Below are 18952 nucleotides of genomic sequence, written 5' to 3' on the forward strand. Positions count from 1 at the left end.
CCAGGCTCCCCCGTCCCTGGGATTCTCCAGGCAAGAACACTGGAGTGGGAAAACTCAGCAGTGGCCTGGAAATGGTCAGTTTTCATTTCAATCCTAAAGAAAGGCAATGCCAAAGAATGCTCAAACTACCACACAATTGCACTCATCTCACACACTAGCAAAGTAATGCTCAAAATTCTCCAAGCCAGGCTTCAACAGTACGTGAACTATGAACTTCCAGATGTTCAAGATGGATTTAGAAAAGGCAGAGGAACCTTCAGAGATGAAATTGCCAACATCTGCTGGATCACTGAAAAAGCAAGAGAGTTCCAGAAAAACATCTACTTCTGCTTTATTGACTATACCAAAGCCTTTGACCATGTGGATCACAACAAACTGTGGAAAATTCTTCAAGAGATGGGAACACCAGACCACCTGACCTGCCTTTTGAGAAATCTGTATGCAGGTTAGGAAGCAACAGTTAGATGTGGACATGAAACAATAGACTGTTTCCAAATTGGGAAAGGAGTACGTCAAGGGTGTATACCGTCACCCTGCTTATTTAACTTGTATGCAGAGTACATCATGAGAAATGCTGGGCTGGAAGAAGCACAGGCTGGAATCAAGATTGCCTGGAGAAATATCAATAACCTCACATATGTAGATGACACCACCCTTATGGCAGAAAGCAAAAAAGAACTAAAGAGCCTCTTGATGAAAGTCAAAGAGGAGAGTGAAAAAGCTGGCTTAAAACTCAAAATTCAGAAAACTAAGATCACGGCATTTGGTTCCATCACTTCATGGCAAATAGATGGGAAAAGAGTGGAAACAGTGACAGACTTTATTTCTGGGGGCTCCAAAATCACTGCAGATGGTGACTACAGCCATGAAATTAAAAGATGCTTGCTCCTTGGAAGGAAAGCTATGACCAACCTAGAAAGCATATTAAAAAGCAGAGACATTACTTTGCCAACAAGTCTGTCTAGTCAAAGCTACAGTTTTTCCAGTAGTCATGGATGGATGTAAGAGTTGGACTATAAAGAAAGCTGAGAGCCAAAGAACTGATGCTTTTTTTTCCCCGACAACTGTAGTGTTGGAAAAGACTCTTGAGAGTCCATTGGACTGCAAGGATATCCAACCAGTATATCCTAATGGAAATCAGTCCTGAATATTCATTGGAAGGACTGATACTGAAGCTGAAACTCCGATACTCTGGCCACCTGATACGAAGAACTGACTCATTTGAAAAGACTCTGATGCTGGGAAAGATTGAAGGGGGGAGGAGAAGGGGATGACAGAGGATGAGATAGTTGGATGGCATCACTGACTCAGTGGAAGTGAGTTTGAGCAAGCTCCGGGAGTTTGTGATAGACAGGGAAGCTCCGCGTGCTGCAGTTCATGGGTTTATAGAGAGTCACAAATGACAGTGAATGAACTGAACTGACTGCAGGACTTCACAAGTTACTGATTCGGTGACTACTGGCTGGCCTACTTAGTGTGGCAAACCACACTAAGTTCCACCTCTTTGTGTGGAACTAAGATGTGTTGGTCTTTCTCCACTGTTTGTAAATTTCTATGGAGTAGTTCCTACTACCCAATGGGGTGTATATGTTCCAAGAGAAAACGAACCTTTAAAACACTCTGAAAAAGTGTTAACTCCAAAGCTAAAATTTTAGTGGTTCTCTTATTCCCAACTCATTTTTTAAAAGGAAAGCTTTGGATTCTCCTATACAGTTATCTGGCTACCTAACTACCAATAAGATTCATATCAGAGGTCAGCAAAATTTTTTTGTTAAAGGATCAGATGGTGAAGATTTTAGGCTCTGCTCACTATAACAGTCTATCGAAACAATTCAAATGTGCTTTTGTGACTTGAAAACAACCACAGACGTGATAAAAATTAATCAGCTGTGTTTCAGTAAAACATTTACAAAAGCAGGCAGCTGACTGGAGTTAGCCCATGGGCTATAGTTTGCTGCCTTCTGATATAGACTAAATATATGCTGGAAGAGGGATCTGTGGTCTTGTAATGTTGCCAATATCAAGATGGGACCATGATTTCTTGTAAACGTAAAAACCCCTCCTTTATTTTCTCCAAGAGTCTGGTTGTTGCATATTTTATTTTAAATACAAGTATACACCTAAGACCAAAGTATTCAGAGTTTGAATAAATAGTCAGAGAAAAACGTTATGCTGTGACCCTCAGATCAAACAATGTTCATGCCTTCATTAATTTATTTTACACATATTTAGGGGATACCTATGATATAAATTACTGTGCTACGTATTACACAGGATGCATATGGGTAAGATCTAGACTCTTTCATCAGAAAGTTAAGACCCCAACAGGGAAAAATAACACAGTCATAAGTATATATAATGTAAGATATACAAAGTAACATGTTACAAAAGAAATAAAAATACATTTTTCTAGATGAGGGAGAAATTATTCTTGATTGACTTAAGGAAATGTAGAGCTTTGAGAGAGAGATCAAAGTCCTTTTCATGAAGGAAATATGATATATGTACCAGATATTTTAGTCCTAGGCAAGTAGAAATTAGAAAGGTAATATTGAGAGGACATAAAAAACAAAGTAAACAACATAAACAAAAGTCCAATAGGGAAAAAAAAGCAGAGACTGTATGGGCTAAAAATGAATAATTTGTGCAATCTGAAGCTTTATACCATTTTTGAACCCTATTTAAGAAAAAAAATACATTACATACAAAAATGAATAACATGTTTGTAATGAGAAGTCACAACAAATGAGAAACTTTTTAAAGCAAGCAAATACTACAAATATCACAAGATCCAGACACTATGGAACACCTGAATTATGTTACCACCTAACACACCTCTCCCTGGTGACTGGCTATCCTCATCAATCCTGTCTCCACAGGACAAAGAAGATAACTCGGGCTTTCCTCTAGCACAGTTGATCTTCCTGTGTTTACTTGCAATAGTATATAAAAGTTTCTTTCAGCTTCACAAACTATCTACTAATAATGGGTAAAATTTTAGGACAGCTGTCAAATTTAGGAAACTCTTCCTGTGATATTTCAGGTCATTTCAAAGCTTTCTGTGCAGTGACTAATTGGAAATATTCCTTGGACTGATGATAAATCTATCGTGAGTCACTGATGTCCTCATGTAGTGGTGTATCACTACATGTTTTATGTTATTTTTGTTAGAGGAAGTATTACATGTCAAGAATTTCAATCTTTTATCAATGTGCTCATACGTCAAGTATTACATGTCAAGAATTTCAATCTTTTATCAATGTACTCATAAATCATGCTTCATCATCAATCAAATTATCAAACAGTTTAAGAACCTATTCACTGGGGACCTTGCTGGTGGTCCAGTGGCTAAGACTCTGCATTCCCAATACAGGGGGTCCCAGTTCAATTCCTGGTCGGGCAACTAGATCCCACATGCCACAATATAGAGTTCAGATGCCAACACAACGAAGATTAAAGACACCAAGTGCGACAGTTAAGATCTAGCGCAGCCAAACAAATAAAAAGGACCTATCCATTAAGTTCATTTGCAAAGTAGTTCTTTCCCTTAGTGAATTTAGAGAGCAAACACATATGATGAAAAAGCCTTCAGAAAGGTAATATCTGTTGTCCACTGAACACTGAATAGCTTTAATTACAAATTATGTATTTCTGCAGTTTGGTGATTTTATTACCTCTTTCAATAATCAACTGCACTAGTAGCACTTCAGTGGTTTTAAATGTTTAAAAAATTTAAACTAAGTACGTACCAACTTACAAGCTCATAACATTAATACTACATCCACGTGATGAATAACAAAATTTATCATGATATATTTTTAGTGCCATCTAGTGTTTAAAGGGCTTCATAGAGTAAAGTGAAAGTCGCTCAGCTGCATCTGACTCTTTGCGACTCCATGGATTTATACAGTCCATGGAATTCTCAGGCCAGAATACTGGAGTGGGTAGCCTTTCCCTTCTCCAGGGGATCTTCCCAACCCAGGGATCAAACCCAGGTCTCCTGCATTGCAGGCGGATTCTTTACCAGCTGAGCTACCAGGAAAGCCCTCACAGAGTAAATATTTATCTATTTATCATAGAGTAAGTAAACATGCAAACAATTTAGTTTTAAAATTTGTGTCAACATATATTCTTCAATTCTATATCCCAGTCATTCCATCTAAGATTTAAATCTGACAATAAAAGAATTGTAAGATTATGTGAGCCTACAGAAACTGTCATGAAATAAAAGGAATTAAGTCATCCCTTCACTAATTTTATAGGAGATGTCAATCAGGACAACAGCTATGTAAGACAAACAGACAGGCAAGAATATCCAATGAAGAAAAGACAACCTCTCCAATAAATGGTGCTGGAAGAACTAGACAGCTACATGTTTAAAAAAAATGAAATTAGAACATTCCCTAACACCATACACAAAAATAAACTCAAATGGATTAAATACCTAAATGTAAGGCCAGAAGCTATAAAACTCCTAGAGAAAAACATAGGAAAACATTCTTTGACATAAATCACAGCAAGATCCTCTTTGACCCACCTCCTAGAGTAATGGAAATAAAAACAAAAGGGACCTAATTAAAATTAAAAGCTTTTACACAGCAAAGGAAACAATTAATGAAGTTAAAAGCCAATCCTCAGAATAGGAGTTGCAAGCAAAGCAACTGACAAAAGATTAATCTCCAAAATATACAAGCAGCTCATGCAGCTCAATATCAGAAAAACAAACAACCAATCAAAAAATGGGCAGAAGATCTAACAGACATTTCTCCAAAGACATACAGATGGCTAACAAACACAGAAAAGATGCTCTACATCACTCATTATTAGAGAAACGCAAATCAAAACTACAATGAGGTACCACTTGACACCGGTCAGAATGCTGCTGCTGCTGCCGCCGCCGCCAAGTCACTTCAGTCGTGTCCAATTCTGTGCGACCCCATAGATGGCAGCCCACCAGGCTCCCCCGTCCCTGGGATTCTCCAGGCAGGAACACCGGAGTCGGTTGCCATTTCCTTCTCCAATGCAGGAAAGTGAAAAGTGAAAGTGAAGTCACTCAGTCGTGTCCGACTCTTAGCGACCCCATGGACTGCAGCCCACCAGGCTCCTCCGTCCACGGGATCTTCCAGGCAAGAGTACTGGAGTGGGGTGCCATTGCCTTCTCCACCAGTCAGAACGGCCATCACCAAAAAATCTACAAACAATAAATATTGGAGAGGATGTGGAGAAAAGGGAACCCTCTAGCATTGTTGGCGGGAATGCAAATTGATACAACCACTATGGAAAATAACATGGAGATTTCTTTAAAAACTAGAAATAAAACTACCTTATGACCCAGCAATCCCATTACTGGGCATATACCCTGAGAAAACCATAATTCAAAAAGACACGTGTACCAAAATGTTCACTGCAGCACTATTTACAATTGCCAGGGCATGGAAAAACCCTACACATCCATCAACAGATGAATGGACAGATGTGGTACAAATGTACAACGGAATATTACTCAGCTGTAAAAAGAAAGGTAATTGAGTCAGGTGAACTGAGGTGGATGAACCTAGAGCATGTTATATAGAGTGAAGTTAAGTCAGAAAGAGAAAAACAAATATCCTATATTAACACATACATATGGAATCTAGACGGAGAAGGCAATGGCACCCCACTCCAGTACTCTTGCCTGGAAAATCCCATGGATGGAGGAGCCTGGTAGGCTGCAGTCCATGGGGTCGCTAAGAGTCGGACTCGACTGAGCGACTTCACTTTCACTTTTCACTTTCCTGCATTGGAGAAGGAAATGGCAACCCACTCCAGTGTTCTTGCCTGGAGAATCCCAAGGATGGGGGAGCCTGGTGGGCAGCCGTCTATGGGGTCACACAGAGTCGGACACGACTGAAGTGACTTAGCAGCAGCATGGAATCTAGAAAAATGGTACTGATGAACCTATTTGCAGGAAAGGAATGGACCCAAAGGTGAGGACAGTCTTGTGAACAAGGAGGGGAAGGAGAGGGTGGGACACATCCAGAAAGTAGCACTAACATATACACACCAGCATGTGTACGACAGCTAGCTAGTGGGAAGCAGCTGTGTAGCACAGGGAGCTTAAACGGGTGCTCTTGTGATGACCTAGAGAGGTGGGGTGGGGGGAGGTGGGAGGAAGGCTCAGGAGGGAGGGGATATATGTATACTTAGGGCTAATTCGCATTTTGTGCAGCAGAAACCAACACAACATTGTAAAGCAATTATCCTCCAATTTAAACACACACACACACAAAGGGACTCGTTTTCATTGAAATGCCCAGATAAAATGTTTTATACAGTCTTAGATCTAGAAGGATATGTTTGAATCAAACCAAGTTGAACTTAAGCTATTATGTGTTATCTCCTTAAATTAAAATATATATATGTTTTATGATTAACTTTATAGCTCTATTAAAAGTTTTATAAAAAGTTTTACTTAGCCATGTGCTGCTGTCCCCGCCGACTCCGCACCATTCCTCGTGACGGATGAAAACCGAGCTCAAGGTTGAGAGCCCGCTGCAGTCTACAGCCGGACGCCATGGACTTATATTAAGTACTGGATCACATTTGTCAACCGCGAAGCCAGGTCCATGTGCCTCGCCCTCCAGGCCGCCCAGCAGGTGCCCCAGCTCGGGGTCCTGCTCCGCTGGGACAGGAACAACCGCTCCAGGCTGAGCCCTGCCATGCTGGACTGCACCTGTCCTGGGCCACCTGCACCCGCCGCAAGGAGGCCAGCTACAACCACTGGCTGACGCTCACGGCCCTCGTTAGCCTGAGCCTGGACAATGAGGGCCAGGAGCTATTTGTGACCTTCAGCTCACTGCCCATGGTGGTGCTCGACGACCACCTGTTCTCCGACTCAAGCATGATCATCTCTGAACCTGCAGGAGGTGACACGGCACTCACAGGCTCTGCAGGAGCTATTCTGGCCGCTCTTGAGGAGTCTGGGCCCTCGCTGCTCTGTCTGTATCCTCCGAGTTCCTCTCAACTAACTAACCAGAGCGCGCACGCCGATGACGTCCTCCCGGGCACGCGCGCGCACGTACCAGCCGGAGGAGACGTCCCCACGGTGTGGACCGCCAACCCTGAGTGCTTCTGCAAAGTGCTCCTGCGTCTCAATGACACCGCTGAGAGCCTGCTGCGCACCGTCCAGCTGGGCCTGGAAGTGTTGCCCTCCACGCTGTCCAGGGTGACCAGCATCTTGAAGGGCTGTGCTTTCCTCGGTGGGTACTCGCAGACCACGCCAGTGCCTGGTACCCTGGAGCTCACGTGGCAGTGCCGTGTTTTTGTGGGTGGAGACGACTATCAGTCGGGCCAGACCAAGGTCAGGTTCGTGCTCACGGACTTCCTTACTGTTTCTGGCCTCAAGACCTTGTCCATAGTGAGCTACACCTGGCAGCAATGACGGGCAGAATCCGTCGGCACCAACATAGTTCCATTCCAAGGAGGTGTCCAAGAGCAGCGTGGTATACGATGTGCTGGTGCACAGTGACGCAGCGCTCTACTTGCAGGGCAAGGAGCCGGGTCACTGCATGGTCATCAAGCACGTGCTATACGTGGGTGACAGCAAGCGTGTCCTGGATTAGTATACAGCAGAACGGATGCTAGGTGGTACCAACAGGCTGGAACTGCACAACACGTTCAAGGACTCGCTCCTGGCCAAGCCCCTCACACCGGACCTGGAGCAGCTGCCAAACCATGCCAGTGCGTGATCTTCTGCACAGATGTCAACCCAGGGCTACAGAGCTTCCATCCGGTACTATCGCTGCGCAGCTTGGCTTCCTCTTGCAAGCATAGCTTGGGCGATGGGGCAGCCCAGTGGCCAACCCACTCTTCCGCCAGCACCAACTGCATTGAGAGTACCTTCAGAGTCTGCGTGGTGCTCCCACTGTAGAACCACTTGCTTCTGGAGCGCGAGATGAAGCGCCCTGTTCTCGAGCGAGTTGGGCTTGTGGCCACTGCCTGCCCTGTGCCTTGCGAAAAAGGAGCAGTGCTCGCCTCCCCCAATGGCTTTACTGGTGACACCAATGGGCACTCGCAAGCTGAGGCACCCCAGATGCCCACCACCTAAGGCCATGACCATACAGCTCCCCCGTAACTACTCCTATCCCCAGTGCTCCTCAGGTCCCCAGAAGAAATAAAGCTAGTGCCATCCCAGGGACAGAGGAGCGTGGCCGGTTACAGTCCATGGGTCACAAAGAGTCGGGCACGACTGAATTGACTTAGCAGGTATTATCCAAAAAAAAAATTAAATAAAAAGTTTTACTTAGTAAATCAGTAGGTTTATGATAATTAAAACCAAATGTTTAAGTTCTTTAATCAAAACACAACTTGCTTGATTTTAGTATTTTATCCATAACAAATAATACCAGATTAACAAAACAGAAGTTTATTCCAGCTATATTGTTATGTGTGTGTGTGAAACATATAAAAAACTAAAAAAAAAAAAAAAAAAAATTCTGCAATCACAATGAGAAAAAACAAGGGATATGGGTAACAAATTTGTTCTTTCCCTTCTTTTTACTATTAATTCATTGACTATCTAAAGCAGCTGGATTTACATGCTATTAAATTCATGTTGCTCTTAGAATCAGAGGTTAAGACTGAGACAATGAAAACAATTTACAGCTTTTGAAAAGCGATGCATACTACAGGTACCACAAGATCCACAAAATATCATCATTATTTTATCCTCAGCTAATTAAAAAAAAAAAATCAGAGTAGGAAACTGCACTCCCTTAGGCTCACACCGGCCTTTGTAAGGATGCAGCAATGCCCCGAAACAAGGAGTCTCACTGGACGAAAGTTAGTGCTTTTAAGTTGATGTCATGCTCCCAACCTGGGTCCTAAGGAAACTCAGGCACACGTAACCCATGTCTCAATTTGCTTGTGTCTGCAGAGGCAGTCACTCCCAGAATGCTTAATCTAGGCCAAGCCTGCACAGGCCAGGAGCCACTCTGCCAATTATGATAAGACTGTCTTTATGGTCCCCCAGGAAGTTATGGAAACAACGGATAAGTTATTTCAAGAAGTTAACAATCAACAGTGTGACATACTGAACACCAGTCAATCTGAAGGGAGGAAAAAGAAATGGGGTAAAAGCCAAGTGAGTGGTGTCTGGCTGGAAGTTCCCTTGCTTGACACTGAACCTTGGAGAGCAGCAGTGGCAGCAGGTGTGTGTGGGTGTATGTGCGAATCTGTGTGTATTAACTGGCGAGCAGCACAGATAAGCCACTTTAACTGGTAGACGAATAGAGTACATTTTGCTGTGAATTCCTCTCTGATCCAAAAGTCTATATATCTTTTCTCTCATGTGAGAGGCTCTCAACTAACTTGCTATACCTTCCAGGTACTCAAAAAATATACTCTGAATGATTTTTCCCTTTAAAAATTTCTAGTGCAAAGGAAAAAATTTTTTATGGGTAGAGAGGAAGCAATTTTTACCTCATTGGTTTCTGCTTAATCCAGGTGCTATTAAATTCCGCCTACTGATTAGGGTTTCAATGTGAAAAGAGCTCCCCCCAAATACTTCTTGAATTATTCATCCTTAACCCTAATAGCAATGTGTAATCTGGTTTCAGTGAGTGGTTGATTCCAGTCTGGCAATTCTAACCTACAATCAATTAGAGCTGCTGCTGCTGCTGCTAAGTCGCTTCAGTCGTGTCCGACTCTGTGCGACCCCGTGGACTGCAGCCCACCAGGCTTCTCCATCCATGGGATTCTCCAGGCAAGAACACTGGAATGGGTTGCCATTTCCTTCTCCAGCGCATAAAAGTGAAAAGTGAAAGTGAGCACTAGTCCTCAAACTGACTGTAGAAGCACAAACAAGAAAAAAATCACAAATCTGATTTTGTGTTTTGCTCATAAGTCATCATTTTCTTCTCTAATTAACTCATTTAAAATTGTTTCAAATGTGATACAGTGCATTATAAAACCTAAAGTTTTCATTAAAATATTTTAAAACTGCATGCTATTTTAAAATTTTTTCCAAAAATAAGTTTGTTGGAAAGTTACATATTGTATTTTTTTACTTGTAAGAATTACTTTTTATTTAACCCATCTATTCTATCTTCTTTTCCATGTAGAACTTCTCAAGCAGAAGAAAACACTTTTTTAAAGAATCATCTAAAAAGCCCCAATCATAACTACTTTCATTAATTCTTCCCAATATTTCACAATTTTCTTTGGACAGAAATTCTTCCTAGTAAACACATATTATATTTTTGAGTATTTATGATATATTCTCAAGATCATACAGGTGCTAATTATCACTTCTATGGCAATCACAGGGCTTCCCAGGTGGCACTAGTAGTAAAGAACCTACCTGCCAATCTGGGAGACATAAGAGACGCAGGTTCAATCCCTGGGTCAGGAAGATCCCTAGAGAAGGAATTGGCAGCCCACTCCAGTAATCTTGACCGGAGAATCCCATAGACAGGAGCCTGATAGATTACAGTTCATGGGGTTGCAAAAAGTCAGACACGAGTGAAGTGACTTAGCACAGCACAGCATAGCGCGTGGCAACCACATTACAATACACAAATGTATCAAATCAACATGTTAAAATGGTTCATTTTAAATGTCCAGTAGAAAAGAAAATTGTGAGTTGTTTATTTGGCTTAATAGTGTTTGGGTTTTTACCAATTTACAAAATGGTTACAGCAATATATTCAACACATTAGAAAGGATAATCTCAAGGCTTCCCAGGTGGCTCAGAATCTGTGGTCAAGAATCTGCCTGCCAATGGAGGGGACACGGAAGATGCGGGTTCGATCCCTGGGTCAGGAAAATCCCCTAGAGAAGGGAATGACAACCCACTCCAGTATTCTTGACTGGAAAATCCCATGGACAGAGGAACCTGGAGAGCTACAGTCCACAGGGTTGCAAAGAGTCGGACATGACTGAGTGACACAGCACGCACACATGCTTTAAATTTACACAGTGTTATATGTCGAATATATTGCAACTTGAAAAAATACCTGAGATCATTTTCTAAAGTCTTGTACTCAAAGAAATTCATTCTTAGTTCATCGTTGCCTTTCATACATGTGAAAAATAAGCTTTAAGATGCCTTGTGAAGCCTTTCTCTATTTGGTAAATAAGTTTTTCTTTTTTCCAGGTCTTCACTGTAAGCTCTCTAAGACAATGTATTTTATTTACTTAAATATTCATTCATTTGTTCATTTATTTAATATTGAAATCCTTTCTTGACTCCAGAAAAACTTAAAATCTTATCCCTCAAATTACAGATTTAAGGGATAATTTTCAGGATAAAGCACAAAGGAAATCAAAGATAAGAAAACATTTAAAAATTAAATATGAGTGGCGTTGTAAGAGGAAGAACAAATGCTTTCAAATATAAGAGTGAATGTTATTGTTCAATTCACCATAAGCTGGCCTCATCATTTAAAGTTCTGAGATTCCTACAATGGTGAAAATCATTAACTGATATACTGGAGCTTAAAGATGGCTGTACCACACAGAGTCTTAATGTTCTCCTGCCCACAGTACTTCAGGGACTCTTGAGGAGGCTGTCATTGGGTAGTGCCTCCATAGGACACACCCAGTACTGCCTGGAGAGCAGAGGAATGGGATCAGCAGGGTCTTTTTGCTTGAGAGATCAAGCAGCATCATGCGGGGGAAAGTCACTCTGGAGAAACAGACAAAGCACACATGCTGTGATCAAGCACCGTCAGTCACATCAGAGGGGCAGGAAGCATGCGCTCCCCACTTGGGTGAGGCAACAGGTGATGTGACTGGAAAGGACATTTTATGGACCAAGTGAGCGATAGGAGTACAGTAGCCTGGAAAATGAACCAAACCAGCTCATGTGGACTAGTGAATGGAAACTGTATTGCTACAGGATGACCTGCAAGAGAGAGCATATTTTATGAGCTTTGCCTTTAAACTTACCGCAAACCTGATTGCTCTCAGTTTCTCTGCCTCCATCACCCTGGTCTAAGCCACTGTTTTCTATTTCTGGATCACTGCAATAACCTCCTACCCGATTTCCTGCTCCCACTCTTAAACCCTTCTTGATTATTTTCACACTGCAGCCAGACAGATCTATTTAAAATATAATTAAGGTCATGCCACTCTTCTACCTAAAATTATTGATAGCTTCCTATTACATTTAGAATAAAGTCAACCTTCCTTACGTTGACATAAGCGGCCCTCCATGTGCTAGTCCCTGGATACATTGGCAACCTCATCTACCACTTTCTTTCCAGTCAAACTGGCCACCCTGTTCTTAAATATATCAGGATCAATAAATAAACCTAACTCGACTTAGCAGCAGCAGCAGGCTTTTACAGTTGCCTTACCCTTTGCCTCAAACATTCTTCTCACTGATACCTGCTTGCTGGAACTCCACTTGAATTGACTCATCAGATATTTAGTGTATCTGATTGAGGAACTGATGAACCAACAGGATGAAGCTCTTACTGTGGAATCATGACAGAACACTTGCAAGTCAGAATTCTGCTCAGGTGGATCTATACAGCAGCTCAGTTGGTCTCAGGTAATCGTTTCCCTGCCATCCCCACCAGCAGGCCACCATTATAGATCACCTTATACCTTATTAATGTCTTCTTTTCAATGTCTGATATGATGGCCACCTATCACTCTCTTCTACCCTACATGCCTTACCTTTGTTCTTTGTAGCACATATAGTTATAATTTATACAGTCAGCTCTCCTAATCTATAAGTTCTACATCCAAGGATTCAACCAATGTGGATCAAAAATGTTTGAAAAATATTAAAGTTCCAAAGAGCAAAACTTGAATTTGTAGCATGCTGACAATTATTTACATAGCATTTACATTATATTGGGTATTCTAAGTAATCTAGAGATGATTTTAAATATACAGGAAGATGTGCACAGGTTATACACAAATACTATACCATCTTATGGGCTTCCCCAGTGGCTCGGATGGTAAAGAATCACCCTGCAATGCAGGAGACCTGGATTTGATCCCTGGGTTGGGAAGATGCCCTGGAGGAGGGCATGGCAACCCACTCCAGTATTCTTGCCTGGAGAATCCCCATGGACAAAGGAGCCTGGCCGGCCACAGTCCATGGGGTCACAAAGAGTTGGACATGACTGAGCGACTAAGCACAACAATACCATCTTATAGAAGAGACTGGAGCATCTGAGGATATAGGCATTTGGGGTGGGAGATGTTGGAATCAAGACCATGCAGATGCCAAGGGATGGCTGTACTTATCTATCTGTGGGTTGACTATCTATGATGGAACTTACATCACTAAAAGGTAGATTCCATGTGCACAGAAACTTTGATTTCTTCCCAGCAGCAGCACCCCTTGTGCTTAGAACAGTAATTGGTACTTAGGGTGCTCAATATATACTTGTTGGTTAAAGGAATGACTAAATGAGAAGCTCTCGATATGACAGAGTAATTTACGGAAGGCTAGAGTTTCCAGTTCATAAGTGGAGACTGAACCATGGGAAAATCTATTTGATACAGTCTGATGAAATCCTTTGAGTTCCTGGCACTGCGAACTGACATTTGAATTTGAATGTTTAAAAGTCATCTCAAAGCAAAAGTCTACACTTGATCTTCCACTGGGACTAGTGTTTCCTGTCTCATTAAATGGTACCACTCCTCTCTCCAAGTGTCCAAGTTCCCAGTGGTCCTCTTTGCTTCCATTAAAATGCTCTTCTTCTTCATCTTGTTGCACACCCACTCCTTAGCTCAGTTAATTTCTACTCATTCTTCAGGTCTGTGATAGGTTATCTTTTACAGAAACAAAAATACTTCCTGTCCCCTGTAAACTTACCCAGAACCTTGCCTCTTGCTATAAAGAAGCAGAGCTGCTTTCCCCTTCCTTTGAACCTGGGCTGGCCTTTGTGGCTGCTCTGAGAACAGAATGCAGGAGAAGCAACACCACACAACTTCTGACTGGCTCTGTCCCTCTGACAATGCTTGACTGGGAACCCAACCATTCATTGTTAGTGGGGAAGTCCTGGCTGTAAGGAGAGACTACTGATGGGTATTCTGGTCAGAAGTCCCTGCCTACAGGCAGCTGAGTGACTGAGCACTCAGAAGACTCTGATTCTAACCTTAGAATCCACCTCCCCACGTGCCTCCAGCACAAACACAGGGCCTTTGGGTAGTCCATTGGAGCCTCCAGACACCATGGAGCAGACAATAAAATACATCTGCTGTGTCCTAACCACACTCATCACCTGCACACAGACCTTATGACCAAAATAAATGTTTGTTTCATGCCACCAAATTGGGCCAATTTTTTACCTAATAATAGGTAACTCAAAGAGATCTCACTCAAAGTTCCAACCCAAAGGAAACCTCCTCTAGCTGGGGCAGAACCTTCTTTCAGAACTCTACATCCCTCTCTCTCAAAGTAAAGTTTTATGTTTGTTTTTGTGATTATTTGACTCTAAATTCTTAAGTATGGTAAGTCTATCTGTTGCTTACTGATTTCCATCTTTTAACTTGATTCTCTAAGTCAAATAAGATCAGAAAGCATGATGTTGAATTTCTATTACTTTAATGTGAGTGCCAAGCCCAGATGACCTGTTGCTCTAGATCTATGACTTTCTTTGGGTGAAAGTCTACCATTCATATACCATTTCTCTTTATTACCATATTTGCAGTATTCTTTTATCTCACTAAGTGACTCCATGTAAAATTTTAAAATACTACTTAACATGTTAATATATACTTTTATTAGTTAATATCTGGATATTAATATTTTAATGCCTTCAATTACCTGGTAGAGATTAAATCACTTAATGATCTCTTATTTCTTATTCATATCCCAAATTTTGTTTCTGTAATTGCTCTGATTTTGTTAGAAAATACAGGATCTGATAATACATATTCCAGGCATTATGAGCATTCATTTCAAGGTTTCCTGATAACCTCTTTTAAGATATGATAGTAAGAACATGGACATCAGAGGCAGAAATTCCTAGGTTTAAATGCTTTTTGAGCCATTCAACAGTTGTGTGATCTTGGGAAAGAAACTTACAGCAATTCTATTGCCTTGTGAAAGAGGCCAGGTTGATTATCCTTGTCAGTACAGGATTCCTTTGTATGCCCCCTCATCCCTCCGCATGGGAACCTCTAAGTGACCAGGTGGCAGTGTATATTTGCAGGTTCAATGGATCACTTCCTGTATCCTTTGTAGGAACCACCCCCCCCTCCCTCCATCGCCCAGGAACCAGGATCTCCATCCAGCCTAGCAGATCCTACAGGAATGAGAACCATGAGGTCTATAAGTGAGTCACTGGAAGTGGTGGGGAAAGCATCACTTGGCAAATCAGGAATCCAGAAAGAAAAAGGTTTTCTTAGCCTATCTTGACCTGCAAGAGTCCTAAAATTCTTGTTTTGAATTACCAGTGAAAAGTCACGTTAGTGACTATAACTATAAAGATAGTGAAAGATGCTACTTGCTAACACTATAAAGTGTTATACTTTACACTGTAAAGTTTTTCACTATAAAGATAGTGAAAATGTTAGTCTTTCAGTCATATCCGACTCTTTGTGACCCCATGGACTGTAGCCCGCCAGGCTCTTCTATCCATGGGATTCTACAGGCAAGAATACTGGAGTGGGTAGCCATGCCCTCCTCCAGGCGATCTTTCCAACACAGGTATCGAACCTGCTTCTCTTATGTCTCCTGTATTGGCAGGTGGATTCTTTACCACTAGCGCCACCTAGGAAGCCCAGAAATCTACCTACTACATTGTTAAAAACCTTGCTGAATGCTTAACATACATTATGATATCTAATTATACTAAAATAATATAACCAGAGGATAGGTACTATTATCGCTTCAATTTTGTTTGTTTCCAGACTCGCCAACAATGGCTATCAAGATTCTTTAAAATATCTGTAACAGTATATTTTTAAGTTATGAAAAATAAATTCTTTAAAGGACATATCTGTTGCACAAGCCAGGGATGAATATAACTGAGGTTATTTTGAATTCTTTTAAAGAAAATCTCAACTTGTCTTCTCTCTATGCTTATTTCTACAATGTGGCCAAAAATCCTAATGCCGAATCAGTGCTTGTGGCATTTCCATGGCAACACATCAAGGTACCTTCAGCATAAGGCTGTCTTCACTTAATAAGCATCATAAACAATTCACCTGATTATGGGCTATTAAGAGGCTAGACACAAGCATATGAGAGTGGACAAAAGAAAGGGAAGCTTCTTTTAATGTTCTTTGGAATACATTTTGGCAATCCCTAATAAGCCAAGATAAGAAAGAAGATGCTGTAAAATGCTAAATTATTCTTGCAGTTGGATTTTGCAAACCTTCAAGAGCAACCCAGCTCACTGACTTTGTAGAAGTGCTTTTGCAAAATCCAGGGTGGTTTTTCTCTGTACAAAGTAGGTTTTGAATTATTTTTCTTTCCTACTCCCTCATTATCCACCAAAAAAATCTTTTCTCCCCACATTAAACACAAAGTGTTTCTCACACAAAAGTGAGAAAGTTTATGACACACTTGTATTCTGTATATGTTATTTTAAGCCGAGAGAGAGAGAAATAGAGTATATAATTGGGAATTTTATGTCAAGGACAGAGTCCAGAAAGGGAACAGCTTTTTAAAACCATCATTCACAATATTTCTTTAAGTCCACCTAAACACATGTGCTATCCTGAGAGGCACCCTAGAAACTGCCAGAGTAGATTGACTTCACCTCTGCATTGAGACTTTCCAAGTAGACCCCTCACTGAAGTGTGTCTAGGCTGTCAGTCGATGTTGAAATTTTTGTCTATATTCTCATTTTTTAAATTTCCAGGAGGAAAATAAAAGTACTCCTAGGAGAAGAAATGTGTTAAGTCACATTAAAATTAATGAGTTTTATCAAACATGGTATTTTACTGTCTAGCTGTTTAGATCGCCCACCCTCAACTATCTTTAAGCAAAGGGGGGTAAAACCACTTTCCTTTAGGTATACACCTATATGCCTGCAAGCTGACTTTTTGTAAGTTCTTCCCCCACAGGCCTCCTTGCTGTGCATTTCACATTTTGACTGCAACTTACTCCCCACCCTCTAGCTCCACCGCTATGTTCATACAGTATGTTTCACCCATGGACAGCTTTCCAGAGGATAAATTTCAAGGATCTGGTTTAATTGACATTTGAAAGTTTTCATTCAAAGGAGTCTCTCTTCTCTGACAATGACACAATTTTACCAGGAACTCATTAGCAAAATGATAATTCAACAAGGTTAACACTTTGATCTGATAGAGCACCACAGAAAGGGCAGAATATTAAATAAAGATAATACAGCCTTTCGGTATCACAAGAACCTTTTGATACGACTGAGTTAAGCACTGTATGGCGATCAGTTGACAAAGCAACCAGGGACTGCAGTTAAGAAGGCTGTTAGCATTCATGAGTGGTTCTATCAGCAAGATCTGTGTTTCCTTTTGAAAATGAAATTATATTTTACATGGAGAGTTTAATCGCAGTTGTGACTTAGCCTATAAAGCCTGCAGAATAAGCAATAAATCACATTACCTCAAGAGGCAAGGGAGAGTCAAAAAGGCTCTGAAGAAATTCTGAAGGTGTGACAGATACAACCTTGGCATAGCAAGAAGAGTCTGGGCTTTAGGGTTAGGCGGAGTTTTTAGTTCTCCCAGTTCTCACCGGGCAGCTCACAAACTGATCACCTTGGGCAAGTTGCTTAACTTGTCTGGCCTTGGTTTGTATAAGTACAAAACATAGATCATTAAAAGGACATATAATACGTTGTCCAAATTAGGATATTTTGGTAGCTCAGATGGTAACGAATCTGCCTGCAATGCAGGAGACCAGAGTTCAATCCCTGGGTCAGGAAGATGTCCTGGAGAAGAGAATGGCAACCCACTCCAGTATTCTTGCCTGGAGAATTCCGTGGATAGAGGAGCCTGGTGGGCTACAGTCCATGGGATGGCAAAGAGCTGGACACGACTGAGTGACTAACACACACACACCCCATATTAGGATATTTTGAAGAGCGAAAGAAGGTGCTATTAATAATTATCCCAGGAAGGCAGAAGAAAACCAGGACAATCTAGCAAGCCAGGATATATGGCTATCTTAATTAAAAATCAAGGCCTCACATCACAGGTTTGTTGAGACAATTAATAAAAACAAAATATATAAAACACTTATGTATAGTCAGCACCAGGTAAAAATCACTGTCCCTCTATCCTGTCTCTTTTTTTCCCTTTCTCTCTGGGGGATAAGAAAAACACAGCTTTTGTGTGTTTGTTAAAATAAAGAATAAGAAGAATGCAATTTGTTCTCATGTGCTCTTATTCATTACTCATTACTTCATGTTATCACTACATAATGAAGAGATTATCTGACATCTGACAATATTTATTTTGTCTGTCCACAAAAATACTGTAAATTAAAATAGATTTAAAGTATTTTAACAGTATTTACTTTACAATCCACAAATCAAATCATGCTTGTTAAATGAGTAATTGAATGAATAAATCACAAACTTTTCTGTGCTGTACATTACTTTTTTCCTGCCTCTCTGCCTTTTATTATGTATTAATGAAGATAGCGGAGTGTGAGTTGCTCAGTCGTGTCTGACTCTTTATGACCCCATGGGCTGTAGTGGGCTCCTCTGTCCATGGAATTGTCCGGGCAAGAATACAGGATTCAGTAGCCATTCCCTTCTCCAGGGGATCTTCCGAAGGCAGGGATCGAACCCAAGTCTCTCTCGTTGCAGGCAGATTCTTTACCGTCTGAGCCACCAGTGAAGCCCATTAATGAAGAGAGGATGTCTGGCTTTACCAGTTATGTAATCTTGGGAAAATCACTTAGGCTTTTTGTGCCTCAATTTCCTTCTTGTCAAAACAACAACTATTGATCTCTTTGAGATGATGGCTCGGAAATACCTAGGACTTCACTTTACATATAACAACTGCCTAATTA

The 18952-nt window shown here is 41.2% G+C and overlaps 1 pseudogene; it reads left to right on the forward strand.

The window, feature by feature from the left end:
* LOC102406969 overlaps positions 1–8807 on the forward strand; it is a 46857-nt pseudogene extending 38050 nt beyond the window's left edge.
* Positions 8808–18952: the final 10145 nt, after the last annotated feature.

Source organism: Bubalus bubalis, chromosome 10, assembly GCF_019923935.1.
Source record: "Bubalus bubalis isolate 160015118507 breed Murrah chromosome 10, NDDB_SH_1, whole genome shotgun sequence".
NCBI classification, from domain to species: Eukaryota; Metazoa; Chordata; class Mammalia; order Artiodactyla; family Bovidae; genus Bubalus; species Bubalus bubalis.